Source organism: Rhinoderma darwinii, chromosome 13 (genome assembly GCF_050947455.1).
Source record: "Rhinoderma darwinii isolate aRhiDar2 chromosome 13, aRhiDar2.hap1, whole genome shotgun sequence".
NCBI classification, from domain to species: domain Eukaryota; kingdom Metazoa; phylum Chordata; class Amphibia; order Anura; family Rhinodermatidae; genus Rhinoderma; species Rhinoderma darwinii.
Genome location: NC_134699.1, coordinates 7,715,864 through 7,733,285, shown reverse-complemented (window position 1 = coordinate 7,733,285; position 17,422 = coordinate 7,715,864). Strand labels below are relative to the sequence as shown.

General features: G+C 42.6%; 1 long non-coding RNA gene across 1 annotated transcript in view; it reads right to left on the bottom strand.

Moving 5' to 3' along the window:
- LOC142666113 (uncharacterized) overlaps window positions 1-17,422 on the bottom strand; it is a 45,787-nt gene that overhangs the window by 11,194 nt on the left and 17,171 nt on the right. The window contains exon 2 of the long non-coding RNA XR_012851639.1: window positions 9,803-10,005. This is a non-coding gene — a long non-coding RNA (uncharacterized LOC142666113). The remainder of the gene's footprint in view (window positions 1-9,802; window positions 10,006-17,422) is intronic.

The window sequence follows — 17,422 nt, the reverse complement described above, 5'->3', positions numbered from 1 at the left end:
TTTAGCTCTGTAAATACAACAGAAGAGCAGCACAGGCGGGGCCAGTGCTGAGGAGCTGGGGCCAGTGCTGAGGAGCTGGGGCCAGTGCTGAGGAGCTGGGGCCAGTGCTGAGGAGCGCTGATGTGGCCGGGGCCAGTGCTGTTAATACATCAATTAGTATAGTGAATTGGCTGAATGTAGATATGGTCCAAGGTAAGTTAAAATAAATGTACACAAGGCCCCGGGACCAGACGGGTTACACCCAAGAGTTCTTAAAGAACTTAGTTCAGTTATTTCTATCGACCCTTTCAATTTTCAGAGATTCTCTAGTGACTGGTATAATGCCAAGAGACTGGCGCAGTGCAAATGTGGTGCCGATTGTCAAAAAAAGGCTCTAGGTCTTCCCCGGGTAATTATAGACCAGTAAGCTTAAAGAGGCTCTGTCACCAGATTATAAGTGCCCTGTCTCCTACATAATCGGATTGGCGCTATAATGTAGAGAACAGCAGTGGTTTTTATTTTGAAAAACAATAAATTTTGAGCAAGTTAGGAGCAATTTTAGATTTATGCCAATTAGTTTCTTAATAGACAACTGGGCGTTGTAAAGAGAAGTTTGACGGTGACCAATCAGCATCATACACTTCTCTCCATTCACGCTGTGCTGTGTGATTAAGTCCCACAGAAAATTTACCGAAGTGTCGGGAGTATGAATAGACATCGCGTCCTGGCTGGAGGTGATGTCTATTCACTCCCAAGACACTTCAGTAAAGTTACTGATGTCAGCACAGTGACGAGATCACACTGTGCAGTGAATACAGATGGACATGAATGGAGAGAAGTGTATGACGCTGATTGGTCAGCGTCATGCACTTCTCTTTACAACGTCCAGTTGATCAAAAGTTAAACGCCCAGTTGTCTATTAATAAAATAATTAGTATAAATCTAAAATTGTTCATAACTTGCTCAAAATTGTTTTTTAAAATAAAACACACTTATCTAAATTATAGCGCTGATCACATTATGTAGGAGATAGGACACTTATAATGTGGTGACAGTCTCTAACATCAATTGTTGTAAAAATGTTTGAGGGACTATATACAGGATTATGTGACAGATAATTGTATAAGTGACAGCCAGCACAGTTTTACTAAGGACAGAAGTTGTCACAACCGGATTTGTTTTTATGAAGAGGTGAGCAGAAGCCGAGACAGAGGGGCCGCTGTGCATATAGTGTGTCTAGGCTTCTGCTCACCTCTCATATAAACACTATATCCACAGCGGCCCCTCTGTCTGGGCTTCTGCTCACCTCTCATATAAACACTATCCACAGCGGCCCCTCTGTCTGGGCTTCTGCTCACCTCTCATATAAAGAGGGGCCGCTGTGGATATAGTGTGTATATGAGAGGTGAGGAGAAGCCCAGACAGAGGGGCCGCTGTGGATATAGTGTGTATATGAGAGGTGAGCAGAAGCCTAGACAGAGGGGCCGCTGTGGATGTAGTGTTTTTGGACTTTGAGGGACAGTGTCAAATGCCTTTACAGACGTCTAATGGGTAAATTAAGGACTATAGGTTTAGAAAGTATCGTTTGGATATATCCTTGAGCCAATTCTCAATCCAATTACAGAGAGTTGTGGTCAATGATTCCTACTCTGTGGTCCCCGGTAATAAGTGGTGTACCCCAGGGTTCAGTGCTGGGACCACTATTATTCAACTTATTAATGATATAGAGGATGGGATTAATAGCACTATTTATATTTTTGCAGATGACACCAAGCTATGTAATATAGTTCAGTCTAAGGCAGATGTTTGTAAATTACAAGCGAATTTGGACGCACTGAGTGTTTGGGTGTCCACTTGGCAGGCATCATATGTCCTAGGGGGAGCTACACTAGGAGTAATAATCTGCAGCATCACATGTCCTAGGGGGGGGGGGCTACACTGGGTGCAATAATCTGCAGCATCATATGTCCTAGGGGGAGCTACACTGGGGGAGTCACTTGATGAGAAGGATCTGGATGGACTTTTAGATCATAAACTAAATAGCAGCACAATGTCAATCAGCTGCTTCAAAGGCCAGCAGGATATTGTCGTGTATTATAGAGGCATGGACTCGCGGGACAGGGAGGTAATATTACCACTTTACAAAGCATTAGTGAGGCTTCATCTAGAATATGAAGTTCAGTTCTGGGCTCCAGTTCATAGAAAGGAGGAAAAATATAAAGAAGAGTAACAAAGCTAATTAGGGGCGCGGAGAATCTAAGTTATGAGGAAAGATTAAAAGAATTAAACCTATTTAGCCTTGAAAAAAGACGACTAAGGGGGGACATGATTAACTTATATAAATATATGAATGGCACATACAAAAAATATGGTGAAATCCTGTTCCATGTAAAACCCCCTCAAAAAACAAGGGGGCACTCCCTCCGTCTGGAGAAAAAAAGGTTCAACCTGCAGAGGCGACAAGTCTTTACTGTAAGGGTAGGAACACACATGGTGTAAACACTGCAGATTTTCCACAACGCATTCCTTGTCCGCAGCGTATTACAGTAGCAGCTGAGTGGATGATATTTCAACAAATCTCGTCCCCACACAGCGGGAAAAAAAGTAGCCGAAAAAACGCACACAAATTGACCTGCAGTGCGGTTTCTTCAGCCGCGGCATGTACATTAATGTTGCAGAATCGCTGCTCTTGTTGCGTTGCGATATTTGCTGCGGTATCGCAGCGATTCCGCCGCAAAAATCCCAAGAAAAAAAAAAAAGTTATACTTCCACAGAGTTCCTGGCTTCTTCTCCAGTCCGGCCTCCTGGGATGACGTTTCATCCCATGTGACCGCCGCAGCCAATCACAGGTTGCAGAGTCATCCCAGGCGGCCATACCACGCACAGGAGAGGGGGTAAGTATGAAAGTTGTTTTTCCCGCAACGTGGTGCAGATTTTGGCGTAGATCTGTGACCCTTTTAATAGCCGACCGCAGGAGCCGTCACAGCAGGGACATTACATGGCCTTAAAAAAAAAAAAAAAAAAGATAATTTCCTAGAACTGAAAAATATCAGCCCCTATTTCAGAGTAGAATTTTTCTTTCATTTCTTCCCCTTTCCCATCACCTGGTTGAACTTGATGGACATGTGTCTTTTTTCATTGATGGGGATACATGGGTGTGGGGCTGCCGGCACCCTGACAGATATATCTAGATATGAGGTGGGGGTCTCTGCTGCTGGGCTTGTCCAGTTTATAAGACAGGACATCGTGGCTCAGTCACAATTTATAAACCACACCCAATACACCCCCCCCCCCCCCCCGACCATACACAGGAAGCACACACAAGCAGGTCTGAGTAGCCAATCACCTTGCACCATCTGGAGGGGGAGGGGGGGTTGTATTGGGTGCGGTTTATAAATTGTGACTGAGCCACTATATTATATAGTGAAGATGAGACCTGCAGGTACCTGACAGGTGAGCGATCACATCTCCCTTTATATTATATCAACTTTATAAAAAAATCGAGGACTACTAGAGATTTAGGTCTCTGAATGTAATGATAAAGATCAACGATAAGTGACCGGACTTTTGGGGGATTTTTCAAAAAAATTTGAATCGGTGACTCTCCAGCGGTCGTGAAACTACAACTCACAACATGCGGCTGTCCGGGTATGCTGGGAGTTATAGTTCATGGGTGATGAACAGTTTAAAGGGCCGGCGTCTAGTTTGAGGTTTATTCTTTGTATAGTGAAGTTCTGCAACTTTCTAATAGATTTTGGGGGATTTATTAAGACGGATGATTCATGCCGCAGTCTAGAACGGAAGTTTGTTGGAGTGTTATGCGCCAAATTTATTTCGATGAACAGACGAGCGAGTATTTCTTTCACCACTGGTCCTTTTGCCGGTGCCAATCAGATTTTTTCCCTATTGGTGCGCTCTGTGGCTTTTCTCTTTTCTAAATTTATTTTCGGCGCACGCATATTGATAAATTTGGCGCATCTTGGGCCGTACTTCAGATAGAAAATGAAAACTAGAGTGACGAAGCAATTTCCACCATTTTTGGTCTTTAAAAATGTTAAATCTGTTAAACTTGCTAGCCTAGCCCCGCCCCATCCCGGTTAACCCCCACCCACCCTTTGCCATTTTTACAAAAGTGGTGCAAATTATTGCACAAAGATTACGTCCGTCACAATTTGCAACTTTGTGCCACAAAACTAGTGTAACTGGCTTAATAAATTCCTCCTTTTGTGTTTCAGTTCCTCACGAGACCTCTGCTTGCTGTGAGTAAATAGAAAATTTTTTGTTTCTATTCAGGCATCTAGTGCTTCTCACAGCTGAGGGTTTGCTACAATTCTATCCAGTCTAGGAAATCCTGTATGAGATAAATAGTCTGGACTTCAGACTGATATATTTTACCTGCACCCATACATTGTAGCAAAAGGTCAGAACAGGAGAGGGATTTGAGCTGCTGCTATATTTACCTCCTAGAGGATTTTCTGGACTGGATACAATTGTAGCAAACCCTCAGCTGTGTGAATGAATGTAAACAATAATGTTCCAATTAAGTGACCGCAAGCAGAGCTAATGAAAACAGTAACAAATTTTAAGACCATGTATATTAGAAAGTTGCAGAACAGACCCCCCCCCCCCCCCCCACTTATACTGTTCATATATCGGCCTCACTCCCCAATAAATCTATAGCCACAATGTAACCGAAACCGTATAGTAACGGTGTGTGTGGCTCACGGGTGACGCCAAGGAACCATCACAAAGTAGGATCGGGGATTTATACACCCTGGTTCAGTGTCAGCGGGTTCTGCCCGTCTCTAAGGCCTTATTCAGACGACTGTAGAGTACATCGGGGTGATGGCCATTAAAACAACACCCGTCACGCGGACGCTTGTATCGCAATGTGGCCGGTCACACGGCCGTTTCAACAGACTGCGTGAAGGGTCTGATGAAAAATTAGAATCGGTCCCATTATCATCCGTTTTCACAGATCCCTCCATAGCTTCAAGTCTATGGGGATCCATGGAAAAGGGACCCGCACTGGGCAACGCGGACGTGAAAAACTGCCGTTTTTCACGTCTGAGTTTCCCCACGTTAGTGTTAATAAGCCCTAACACGCAGGATCGAGCCGTTACCATCTAAGTTGATCACTTAATGTAATGAGTTGCACCCGACACACGGATTGAACTTTTTATTTAAAAAACAAAAATCCCTTTCCAAGGTTTACGCAGCCTTTAAGGGGTTGTCCCGAAGCAGAAAAACAAATGGCAGCTTTCTTCCAAAAACAGCACAACGCTCTAATTCACTTCAAGGCAGCTGAGCTGCAATACCGCACACGACCCATGGACAGGTGTGGCGCTGTTCATTGAAGAAAGCTGCAATTTTTTCTAGTTCTGGACAATGAGGTTTTACATAAATTTTTTATTTTTAGCCCCTTTACATTACCTCTGACTGACGGCCAAAACGCATACGTTCAGATGTGAGTTTTCCCGAAGTGCAAAATAAACGTAGTTCATAAACGCGATGTGAAGACGGCCTTAACCCTTTAGTGGCCAGCCTATTTTGGGCCTTCATGACTGAGCGATTTTTTTTTTTTCCAGTTTTTTTTTTTTTAGAAAAAAAAACGTAATTTCAAAAGTCATAGCTTAGTCGTTTGAGGACAAGTTGTAATTTTTACTGGAACTATTTTGGGGTGCATATTTATTAACTGTTTTGTGTGGGGGGGGGTAATAATAAAAAAATAATTCACCATGTGGTATAAAAACGTTATTCTACAGGTCGCTGCGATTACAGCCATACACAGCTTTTATGTTTTACTATTTTTGCTTTTTAAAAAATATAATTTGCTTTTGTGTCGCCCCATTCTAAGAGCCATCATTTTTTTTAGCTGTATAAGCGCTTATTTTTTGCAGGAGGACTTGTAGTTTTTATTGATACCATTTTGGGGTTCATAAAACTTTTTGATCACTTTGAATTATTTTTTTTTGGAAGACCGGCTGCTAGGAAAACAGCAATTCTGCCATTATTTATTTTTTTATAACATCTTTATATAGATAACAAGCTCCCCTCCTCCTCCTGGTTAATTCCCTATTGGGGTCCTCAAAAATGCATAAAAAAAAATTATATTTTAACCGGTTCAGTACCAGACACCGTTTAGCCATTTTTAGCACGTTAGATAAACGGCTATAACTTACTTGTTGGGCTAGCAACGGGATTTTTGTGTTTTTTTCCGTAGACCGTGCAGGTTTCTTTTTTTCTTATCATTTCTAATCACATCCTTTTTGCCATTTTTGAATTATTAGGCTTCAAGTTTGAAAATAACAGTAAAACAAAACATTTTTTTTACTTTTTAGCTATTTTTTTCTGCTAATAACATTTTTACCCTAAAATAGACCTTTTATTTGTGATTGTCCTTGTCTACAGTAAATTTTAATATATTACATGTGAGGGGCTTTTTTTGGAGTGGGTATTTTAGGTGTATTTATAAATTATTTTTTTTTGCACTTTACGTTTATTTTTTTATTACTATGGTCTGTCCCTCAATAGGTCAGAAAAGACCTTTGGGGGACAAATGTTTTTGTTTTTTTGCTTTCACACCAGGTTTTTCCAATGTAACTGGGGCTGCACAGCAGATACAGGGGGAATCAGCCTTCTCATAGGGACCATTGTCACGAATAGGGCTGTGCTGTGTCTAGTAAGACCCAGCAGTAGTCTACCACTGACGGTACCTGGCGATCATGTGACCAGTCACACAATCACGGTCACAGTATCGGCCTCTAGTCATATACACAGAGCTGTGTAGAAGAGATCAGACACAATAGAAGCAGCGAAAGCTGCTTCTATCCTCTCCTCAGGGTCCCCGGCAGTCACTGACAGCCGGAGACCCGACATTCAGCTGCCCGACCGCTCGGGCAGCCAGCTAAAACCCGCGCTGTAAATAGTCTATGGCGCATGTTATAAGGACCCTGATCGCCGGCCGTAAATACAGCCAGCGGTCAGGAACCGGTTAAATTTTTTGTTTATTTCTATCATTACTATTATATTTGTTCATATTACATTGTTTATTATTCCTGTTGTCATTTATTTATATTATTACTTTACAATTGTTATATTATTATTGTCTATTATTCCTGTTAATCTTATTATTCAGCATACGGTTATTGAAAAAAAAATATTTTATTTCTCATTTACTATTTTGTCTGTAACACTAAAGGGTCTAAACTATTATCATCTTTTTTAATTTTTTGAAGATAAAATTTGTAAAATCGCGTAGAAACTCGAACACATTACATTTCTTATTGCCAGTATGACTCGTATAGGAAGTCATTGCAACAGTTCAAGACCCCGATCACCAGACAGCCGTTGTGAAGGCGGACCGTCCACCATACTTTATACTGATGGGATTTTAATATGGCGGCTTGCAGTGTTAAAATGGGGAAGACTTAACGTGTCGTAGCTTTAAAAGCGGAGTGGGTCAGAGGGGATGTTTTTCAGACAGGTAAAATAATGCTGCTTTTTTTTGGTAGGTGTGAATTTTTTTCATCATTGTCTAAAAACAGAATATAGGAAGACGCATGAAAGGGCAGTAAAAATGTAGTCGTTATGGGTACCGTATTTTTATTTTTTTTTACTCATCTTCCGTCTTTTATTAAAATAAACGTAAGATATAAAAACACAGTATAAAAGGTTTATCCTAATATATATATATTTTTTTAATTCTACCAAACATTTTTTCACCAACTTGTGCCATTTTTTTTAAATTTATTTTTTAAAAAGTTTTACAAAGTCATGATTACCTGACATCTTATATTCGCTTTCCTTGACAAGTGCGTTTTATAGATTTTTCTATAACGGTCCAATAATCCAGTATATTTGATAATCCGGGATCTATCAGGTTTTAGTAAAATTTGTTTAAAATCGGATTATATATATTTTTATCTTAAAGGGCAGCGGCACTCGTCTATAGGCTCTGCCTGGTGTTGCAGTAAGCCAGTGAATGGAGCCGAGCTGCAATACCAGACACAGCCATGGACAAAAGTGGCGCTGTTTATTGAAGAAAAAAAGAACAAAAACTTTTTATCTAATCCCAGACAACTCTTTAATTCAAAGTTTAAAGACTATTTACCTCCAATCTCCGCTTCCTTCATTTCTAGGAAATACCCCTCGTGCCGTTCCCCTTGGCCCTCGTCCTGCCACCATTGACCACCACTAATTGAGAGATGTCCCCAGGACTGTCTGACCTGAGAATGGAGGAGAATTAAGGTCAATCTCAGGTCTGTCAGCCCAAGGAACATCTCTTCTGAGCACCAAGAACTAAAGACCAGGGTCCTCCATCAAAACGGACGATATAACGACGAGTTACCGTACGAGCGGATTATGTGTAAACTGCATAGATATAGATTTTTAGGTTTATGTAACTTATTTTTTACCAGCAAATATCCTGATTGGAGGATACAGACCTCAAAATTAGAAGAAAGCCGCTCCAGCCACAAGTGGTAAGAGGCAGCGTTTATCTAATCTTGGGAAAGCTGGGTGACAACCGTGACCATATCAATGCCCTGTATTGCTGCATGACTAGGTAGATTTGCTTTTCAGGAATTTGGAAAAGCTGAGTAACAAGCCTTGCGTGAGCTGTAATGGAGGCCACCCAGCTTTCCCAGAATCAGATATTACACGTCTCAAGGACACAAACCGACATTGAAGCATTGAAACAAACACGCTGATTGGTTAGCTCCTGTTCACATCTGCATTGGTGTTTCCGTTGCTCTGTTTCGTCAGAGGAGCAGAATGATGAAAAAAAACAGAAGTGCCGGTTCCATTGCACGGCGGACACCTTCGGTTCACGATGCAACCCATTGACTTTAAAGGGTTACGTTTGGTTTCCGTCGTTTTACCGGAAGCCATAGAGCTGCGTGCTACGCTATTGTGTACGGTATTTAGGGCCAGGATCTGTGACAGAGGCCCCAACGCAGATGTGAACAGGCCTTATGTCTTCCTGAGAGTTTGCTACAATGTATTAGTGCAGGTAAAATGTATTAGCCTGGAGTCCAGACGATTTAGTTCACAGAGAATGATCTAAACTAGATAAGATTGTAACAAATCATCAACAGTGAAAAGTATGAGGTCTTTTCCAGCTTTCAAGAATTCACTGACAAGCAAGCAGAGATCTTTAACATTGTGAACTGAAGCGGTTATCACCAGGGGAAGCAGAGCATGGGCATTCAGATGAATTTCCAACCTCATCCTCCACAGTAGGGGAAACTCTATCCTGGCTTATATAGGGAGTTCCCGCATGGAGGACCCCCCCCCCCCCTTATGCTTCCCGCAGCAACCCCTATTTTTTATTTATATATTTGACGGTCTGATATTTGACCAATGTAAAGGGTGGTTGTATGGGAGCCAACACCAGACCCATATAGGACCCACACACCTCAGGACAAGGATTTCACAATCTTACAGTTTTGTACTAAAATGGAAAATCCTAATGTCTCATCTAATTTTCTTTCAGACTTTCCCTTCTAGGCTACCGTAGATCAGCAGCTGCATTCAAATCCGTGTAAAAGCTGACAGCGTGCAAATAATAGGGGAGGAGACAGCAGAGGCTATGCATTTCTGGGTGACTCTGTGACTAAACGATAGCTCCACAGCTACAAAAAAAATGGCCGCAACTCCTTAGAGCCATCTACAAGTACAGGTCTACAGTATGATCGGATGACAACAAAAAAAACAGGTCACCTGTAGCCATATTGTCCCTCAGATGCCATATTGTATATATAACAGAGACAAAGTTTAATTTAGAGTAACTTTATCTTGTCACATTGTGTCTGCCACGTACCTCTCATATCAGACGCAGTGCCCGGAGGTTAATACGCAGATTTTCCCCAGGAGTTTTGGCGCTGTCAGAAGGGGCTCGGCTCAGATGACAGATTTATAAGAGACCGCTCATTCTCTTGGGTGATGGTAATGACGGCTTCCTGCCAAATCTTGTCTCCCACACGGTTTCCAGGTCCCTGCACGGACATCACATCATACAACGATCTGTTCATTAGACAAATCACAACAAGCATTGGAGCGGGCGCCGGAGACTGGCATCAGGTGGTGTTTTATCCCACTTCGGCATCCTTATAATAGTTTTTATCAAATAAATCTTAATCATTGTATAATAAGAAAGTTCTGCAGATTCCTAATATACGTTGCGTTCCAATTCCTGACCATTTTCAAGATCTCTGCTTGCTGTCAATACAGGGTTACACCAAAATTCTGAAAACCTGTACAGACCTAAAACGTCTCATAGCTGAGGGTGTGCTACAGTTATCCTGTCAGCTGAATAGTCTGGACTCCAGACTGCTACAATGTATCAGTGCAGGTAAAGTGTATCAAACTATCAGGACTGGAGAGAGATTTGTACTGCTGATAATGGTCTATACTGGATACAATTGTAACCAACCTGCAGCTGTGAGAAGTATTAGGTCTGTACAAGGTTTCAATACAATGGCAGCAAACAGAGGTCTTAAATGGTGAGAAATTGAAACGCGTAGTATATTAGAAAGTTGCAGAACTTGGTTATACACCGACCAGCATCAGTTCAGAGTTTATGGAAGCTTTAATAGGGCCTTCTTGCAGCTTTATAGGGATATAGTAATTTAGGAAAAGGACACCTTTACTGTACAATATCTACCATGTGCTGTTAGTAGGCAGAGCTGGCGGGCACAATCGCACCTACTAAGCCGTTTAACAAAGTGCCAACTAATGGCACTTTGGCAGCTATTTTGAGAAAACCTCTGTACTTCAGCTTTGATAGGACGTCATACAGATTCTGTATCATAAAGAGCACGGGTCCTAGAGGTAAGGCCCTTTAAAGGGGTATTTCCTTCACAGGATATGCCATGATGGCGGTCGCCTCACCTGGCAGGTTAGGGATCGACGGACCCCCATTCTAGAGATAGGCCGCACCCATCAGACACATATGGCATATTCTGCAGATATGACATAAAAAGGTCTTACCCCATGTAAAGTACATTTTACAAGATTGTTACAACTTTATAGGATCTCGGAGTTCAATGTATATTTTATTCCTTATAAACTTCGTAAATGATAAAAACGATGAGTGAATGTGTCTGAGATTTACTCTGGCGTCCCCTCCTGTCACAGACCAGGTGCCTGTCACCTGGTTCAGCACTCCGGACAGCTCCTATATATCCATCTGATGCTGCTGATCCTGTGCTCTATAAATCTGCAGTTCGCGGCTGTGGAGAGAGGCCTCAGGCAGGTGACATGTAGAGAGGGGGGGCTCATATATACGGTGCATGTTACCTGTAAATGCATTTAACTAGAAGACAACTGGGGATCATTAAAAGCGAAGCTTCACCTGTGTAACTACTTTACCGAATATATTAGGCAATTGCTTTACTAGCAGCACACGACAAAGTGGATTCAGATCTACTGAAATGTTTTATAGAAATCTATATATATATTCTCCTCTAAACCCCATTATACGATTTATATATAGAGCTAATCTACATAAACAGTGGAGTCACATTCGTTATTCTGTACTGATCCTGAGTTACATCCTGTATTATACTCCAGAGCTGCACTCACTATTCTGCTGCTGGAGTCACTGTGTACATACATTACTTATCCTGAGTTACATGCTGTATTATACTCCAGAGCTGCACTCACTATTCTGCTGGTGGAGTCACTGTGTACATACATTACTTATCCTGATGTACAAACCTACTGAACAACCGTGTTTTGTAGAATACGGATGCTACAATGCTGCGGAATTATGGCCATCTGAAACCGGCCCTACATTGCAAGTCACATGCCATGCCCCAAAACCATACCCATTTTTACCTGGGAAACCTGGCCAGTATTTTTGGGTAAATAACGTAGCAACCCTCATTGAGGTCTATTCATAAGGTTCCTATAAAAGGTCTCCATAGATGAAAAGTTTTGATCCTGATTATTCACCAGCTTGGATGGACTAAATAAATGGAGGCAACCAAAGACCAAAAGCAAAACATGGCATCCACCAATATTGACATCTACAGTTTCCTTTTCATGTCCAGGTTTGGAATGACAAAAATTTGCCTACCTGAAATTTTCTTTCCCTTGAGTCCAAGGCAGCACCCATGTGTTCCAACCCGAAATAAAGGACAGAACCTACTAAAAAGCCGCAAAGAGTTAACTCCCAAGTCCCTCCCTTAGACCATAAAGGCTTCAGTTACCCTTAGGTGTGTGAAATAAGGATAAGCAAACGAAGTGCAATTAAATTAATTGGGTGGGCTACTGCCGCCTCGGACTCAAGGAAAAGTACATTTAAGGTAAGCAAATTTTCGTCTTCGTAATAGTCCTCAGCAGCACCCATGGGACTTAGATAGCTTAGTACAATGCGGGTGGGTCTTGAATAGCTTTACTTATTACTCTGGTGCCAAAGGCGGAACGCTCAGGGGAAGGAGTGTCCAGCTTGTAGTGCTTTAGCAAAGTAAAGGATGCTGTTTTGCAGATGAACTGAAGAGGAACTTCTCCAATTTCTGCCCAGGAGGCTGCGGTGGCTCTAGTTGATTGGGCATGAATACCATCAGGCACTGAAATGCCTTCCAGGGAATGACCCAAGGAGATAGTAAGGCTTCTCTTGCTAGGTGGCTAAAGTCTACCGAGTGCTAGACCTTTTCTTGCACCAAAGAGTTGCAGAAATAGCTTCTGATTGCCTGAAGACAGAGGTTCTCTGGAGGTAGATGGAAACATCCAGGAGTAGTAACAGCTGATCTTCAACCTCACGGTTTGGCAGGGAGAAAGCAGGTAAGTAAATCTCCTGGTTTAGATTAGCTTCAGGATAGACCTTCGGGAGGAAGGACGGCACAGTTCTCAGACGAATACAGTCCGGGAGGATCTTCAGGTAGGGTTCACCAGTGGAGAGCGCTTGTAACTCGCCAACTTTCTTGGCTGATGTGACTGCCACTAACATCACTTTCCAGGATAGAAGCTTTAGGTTCACCCTATCTAAGGGCTCAGAAGCCAGCTTCTTAAGAACTACAGCCAGACCCAAAATGGGAAAGGGGATCTGACATTAGGTCTAAGGATCCTAAAACCTCGCCTCACCAACTGGCTATTTGAAAATTAGAATCTTGGACCTCGAGTGTATTATACTTAGGGCCGTTATAAACTGGTGACAGAGCCTCGATCTCCCACCTAATCTGATAGGCGCTTTAATGTAGATAACTAGGTCAGTTTTTTGTTTTTTTTTAACTTATTTTTGACCAAGTTATGAACATTAAGATTTATGCAAATTTGTTCTTAATGCCCAACTGGTTGTTTGTTTTACTTTTCACCAAGTGGGCGTTGTAAAGAAAAAAGTGTATGAAGCTGAGCAATCAGCGTCATACACTACTCTTCATTCCAGCCCAGCTTGATCCACAGCACAGCGTGATCGAGAGATCCTGCTGTGACGTCACTTCATCCCGCTTGACCTTCACCAAAGCCATGGAAGACTGAACAGACATCGCCTCCAGCCGCTGCATTCGCATAAGCGTCCTGGCACGGCTGGAGCCGATGTCTGTTCACTCTTCAGTCGCTCCAGTGAAGGACATGCGGGAGAAATTTACGTCACAGCGCGATCTCGCGAGATCACGCTGTGCTGTGGATCAAGCTGGGCAGGAATGAAGAGGAGTGTATGACGCTGATTGGTCAGTGTCATACACTTTTCTTTACAACGCTCACTCGGTGGAAAGTAAAAAAAATGCCCAGTTGGGTATTAACAAATTTGCATAAAAATTTGAAAATGTTCATAACGTGGTCAAAAATAAACATTTTTCAGAAAAAAACACAAAACGTAGTTATCTACATTAAAGCGCCTATTAGAGTAGGTAGGAGACAGAGCCTCTCTCCCCTTTTTGGAAGCTCTCCTGGAGAAAGTCTAATAAATCTAAGACTTAAATCTCCCTGGGGAAAAAAAAAATAATCATGTACTAAACACTAGGAGGAAAACACTCGCCATAGTCGGTTATATACAGAATGGGTCGAAGCCATACGGGAAGAAAGCAAAGTCATAACGCCATGGGAAAGGCCTTGATCAGCTAGATTTAGTCTTTCAATATCCAAGCCCTCCGGTGGAGCTTCTTGAGACCTCCTTGGAGAATATCTTCTCTAAGGTGTAAGGTCCTTTGAAATTTCTAATGAAGCCTGAAACCATGCCCTCCTGGGCCAAACTGGGATAAATCACCAGAACTTTGGCCTTGTCCTGCCTGATCTTCACTAGACACAACTGGATAGCGGACTAGGCAAAACAGGTTCTAAGGCTTTTTTTTATTTATTTTTTATTTATTTTTTTTACAGATTCCTTCAACAGGGAGGTGATCTGAGGACGATTTCCTGGGTTGAGGAGAAATCTGGTTGGCGGAGGGCAGGCAAATTCTGGAAAATAACCTTCATTATTTTTAGCACCCAGATGTCTGTGGTGGTAGCTTGCCAGATGTGGTAGCAACGTTTCAGCCTGCCACCTACTGGGAAGGGGAGGCAGACTTCTGGCATATTAAAAAAATAAAAAAATAAAAAATCAGGCTTGGAGGGAGGAGCTGAAGGCTTCTTACGTTTTTTTGGCAGAGTCTGTTCTTCTTTGTCCTGACTGTTGCCTACTAAGGGGCCAAAAGGGTCTTCCTCCCCTAGAAGTAGATGATCTATAGGTTTGGCCTGGACGAAATCTCCTTCTTGCTGAGGAACCAGGGGAAAAAATAATTACCCTTTTCTTCATTAAGATTCCTTAAATTGAGTTCTCCAAAAAGATACCCCGGCTGGAAAGACAATGAGCAAAAATGATTCTTTGAGGCCATATAACCAGATCGGGTTTTAGCCAAACCGTACATCTGTCAGTATTAGAAGTCGCCATCTACTTGGAAGGCAGGCGCAAAACATCCAGGGCAAAAATCACAGAGGAAGTCTGAGGAGGCTTTCATCATAGGGATCATCTGCAGAATCTGGTCTCCAGGTTTTCTTGCTTCTATATCATTATACAGCCGGATTAACCGGATCCTGAGAGCTCTGGCAACAGGAGCTGTGGCCATGGAGGCTTTACATGGGGCTGCAGAAGAAGAGTAAATCTTCTTTAGTAAAGTATCAGCTCTTCTGTCTAGAGAGTTCTTTAGAAGAGAAGAATCTCCAGCAGGAAACACTACACCTTTAGACAACTTAGCTACAGCCAAGTACATTTTAGCAAGAGAATCCCAGGAAACAGTTATTCATCAAGTCTATAGATGGATTTGAACCTATTCCCAAAATCAGGTTTTTTTGTCGGGAGCTGCCCACTCTTTAGTAAGCCGTTTCCAGAATAAGATGGGAGGGCAAAACTTTACCCTTCTTTGGAAAATGAGAGAGAACTTTTCTACCTTGTATCGGAAGTTTTGCATCATCAACTTCTATGGTGGATTTTACAGCTTTAATCAGTTTAGATACTGGTTCTTTCCTAACAAGGAAAGAATAAAATATAGTCGTCGCTAGAGGTCGCCATTGAAGACTGTCAGAGGAAGAAAGCATTCTGCCCTGTTATCACAGAGGAGTCTGCAGGTTTAGGGACTGATTTAGTGGATTGACCACTGGATATCACCACTTCTCTACAGGTTTCCACCAAGTAACCTTTAAACCATGCAAAAAAAGACTTTGCTTCCCAAGCTAGGGGCGACTCCTCCAAAGCAGTGCAGTAAAGGCGGAGTTCACATTACCTTCTGTGTTCCACTGAGGGGTTCCATCTGAGGTTTGTCGGGTTAACCCCTCAGCGGAAAGGCAAACGTAAACCTCCGCTTCCGTTTCGCTCGCCATTGATATCAATGGTGAAGGAAACCTAGCTAATGGTTTCCGTAGTTTTGACGGAATGAAGCGACTGCGCTATCGGTTCTGTCAACAACAACGGAACCCTGTCACAACCGGAAACCATTATTTAGGTTTCCTTCACCATTGAGTTTAATGGCAAGGGAAACGGAAGTTTCAGTTTGCCTTAATGCTGAGGGGTTAACCCGACAGAAACGGAACCCCTCAATGGAAGGGCAATGGTGATGTGAACAGGCCCCAACACAGACATCCTGCCTCTACTCCTCTGACAAGGGCTGTTGACAGACATTGCACTCTCTATGTCTGGTCTTTCTCATAACAGGCTCCTTCCTCCTGGGTAACTCCTCAGATGAACTGGACATCAAGGAAATGAGTCAGCAAACTTCATAAAGTAGCCCCAAGAAAAGACACAGAAGAGACCAGGCATATATACATACATCACAAAATACCAGGAGCATAGCTCACCCTTCCTGCTGGAGCGATCCACTGCCTGACACTGAGCCACCGCATGTTCACAAACACAGGAACTACAACAAGGCCGATCCAGACCTGGGGCGGGGCTTACCTCTAAACAGGAAGTGCTGCAGGCGCCATCTTTGAATATCCCCAGCATGTGCACAAACAATACATGATGAATGGGCAGTGAGACACAGAAAGTCGTTCCTACAGGGAAGACAAGAGACAGCCCTGGTGTACTAAAACAGGTATTATGATATAAGCGGGTTCAGTGCCAGGATCGTGGCACTGAACCCGCACCAGCTAGACACCCCCAGCCGGCTCTCAAAGACATAAGAAAACAACATAAGAAAAAATACCATTACAATGTACTAACACGGCTGCTGCTTACCTGGTCAGAAGAGACTCTTACCAACCTACCTGTCCTATAGGGGACAGAACAAAAACTCACACACCTAAGGGTAACTGGAGCCTTTATTGCCTAAGGGAGGGGCTTGGGAGTTAACTCTTTGTTGCTGTTTGTTTTTTTTAGTAGGTTCTGTCCTTTATTTCGGGTTGGAACACATAACCCATGTGTGCTGCCGAGGACAATGAGGAAAGACTGGAAATACAATACTGCTTGTGTTTTTGAATTCGAATGGCTCAGGGGTGTGGGTGTCTGGTGGTTGTTGCTGTGGTTCAGGAGCTCCCGGTTCACATCCACTGTGGTCTTATATATATTGAGGGCTTCTTGAGGAACTTCTATGGAGGCTTTCTCAAAGTTTTAGTGACCAAAGTCAAGAAGAAGACCACCACTTCTTCTACAAGCTCAGATTTAGGTAAAGAGTTTGCTCAGGGAGTAGCTTGAAAACTGAAAGATTGGGACGTCCGTATTTTCATCTATCCCGAAACTGTCCGTAAATACGGATCCATATATACGGAAAGGAGTTCGTAAATACGATCCGTATTGCATCCATATTCCTGATTATTCACCAGCTCACATGGGCTAAATGAATGGAACCAACCGAAGGCCAAAAGCCTACAGCATAACATGGCATCCATCAAGATTGACGTCTACAGTTTCTTTTCATGTCTAGGTTTGGAATAGACTGGAAATATGACACTGTTTGTGTTATTGAACTCAAGTGTTTTGGTGGCTTAGGATTGTAGTGATTTCTGGGGTGAAGAAGCTCCTGGTTCA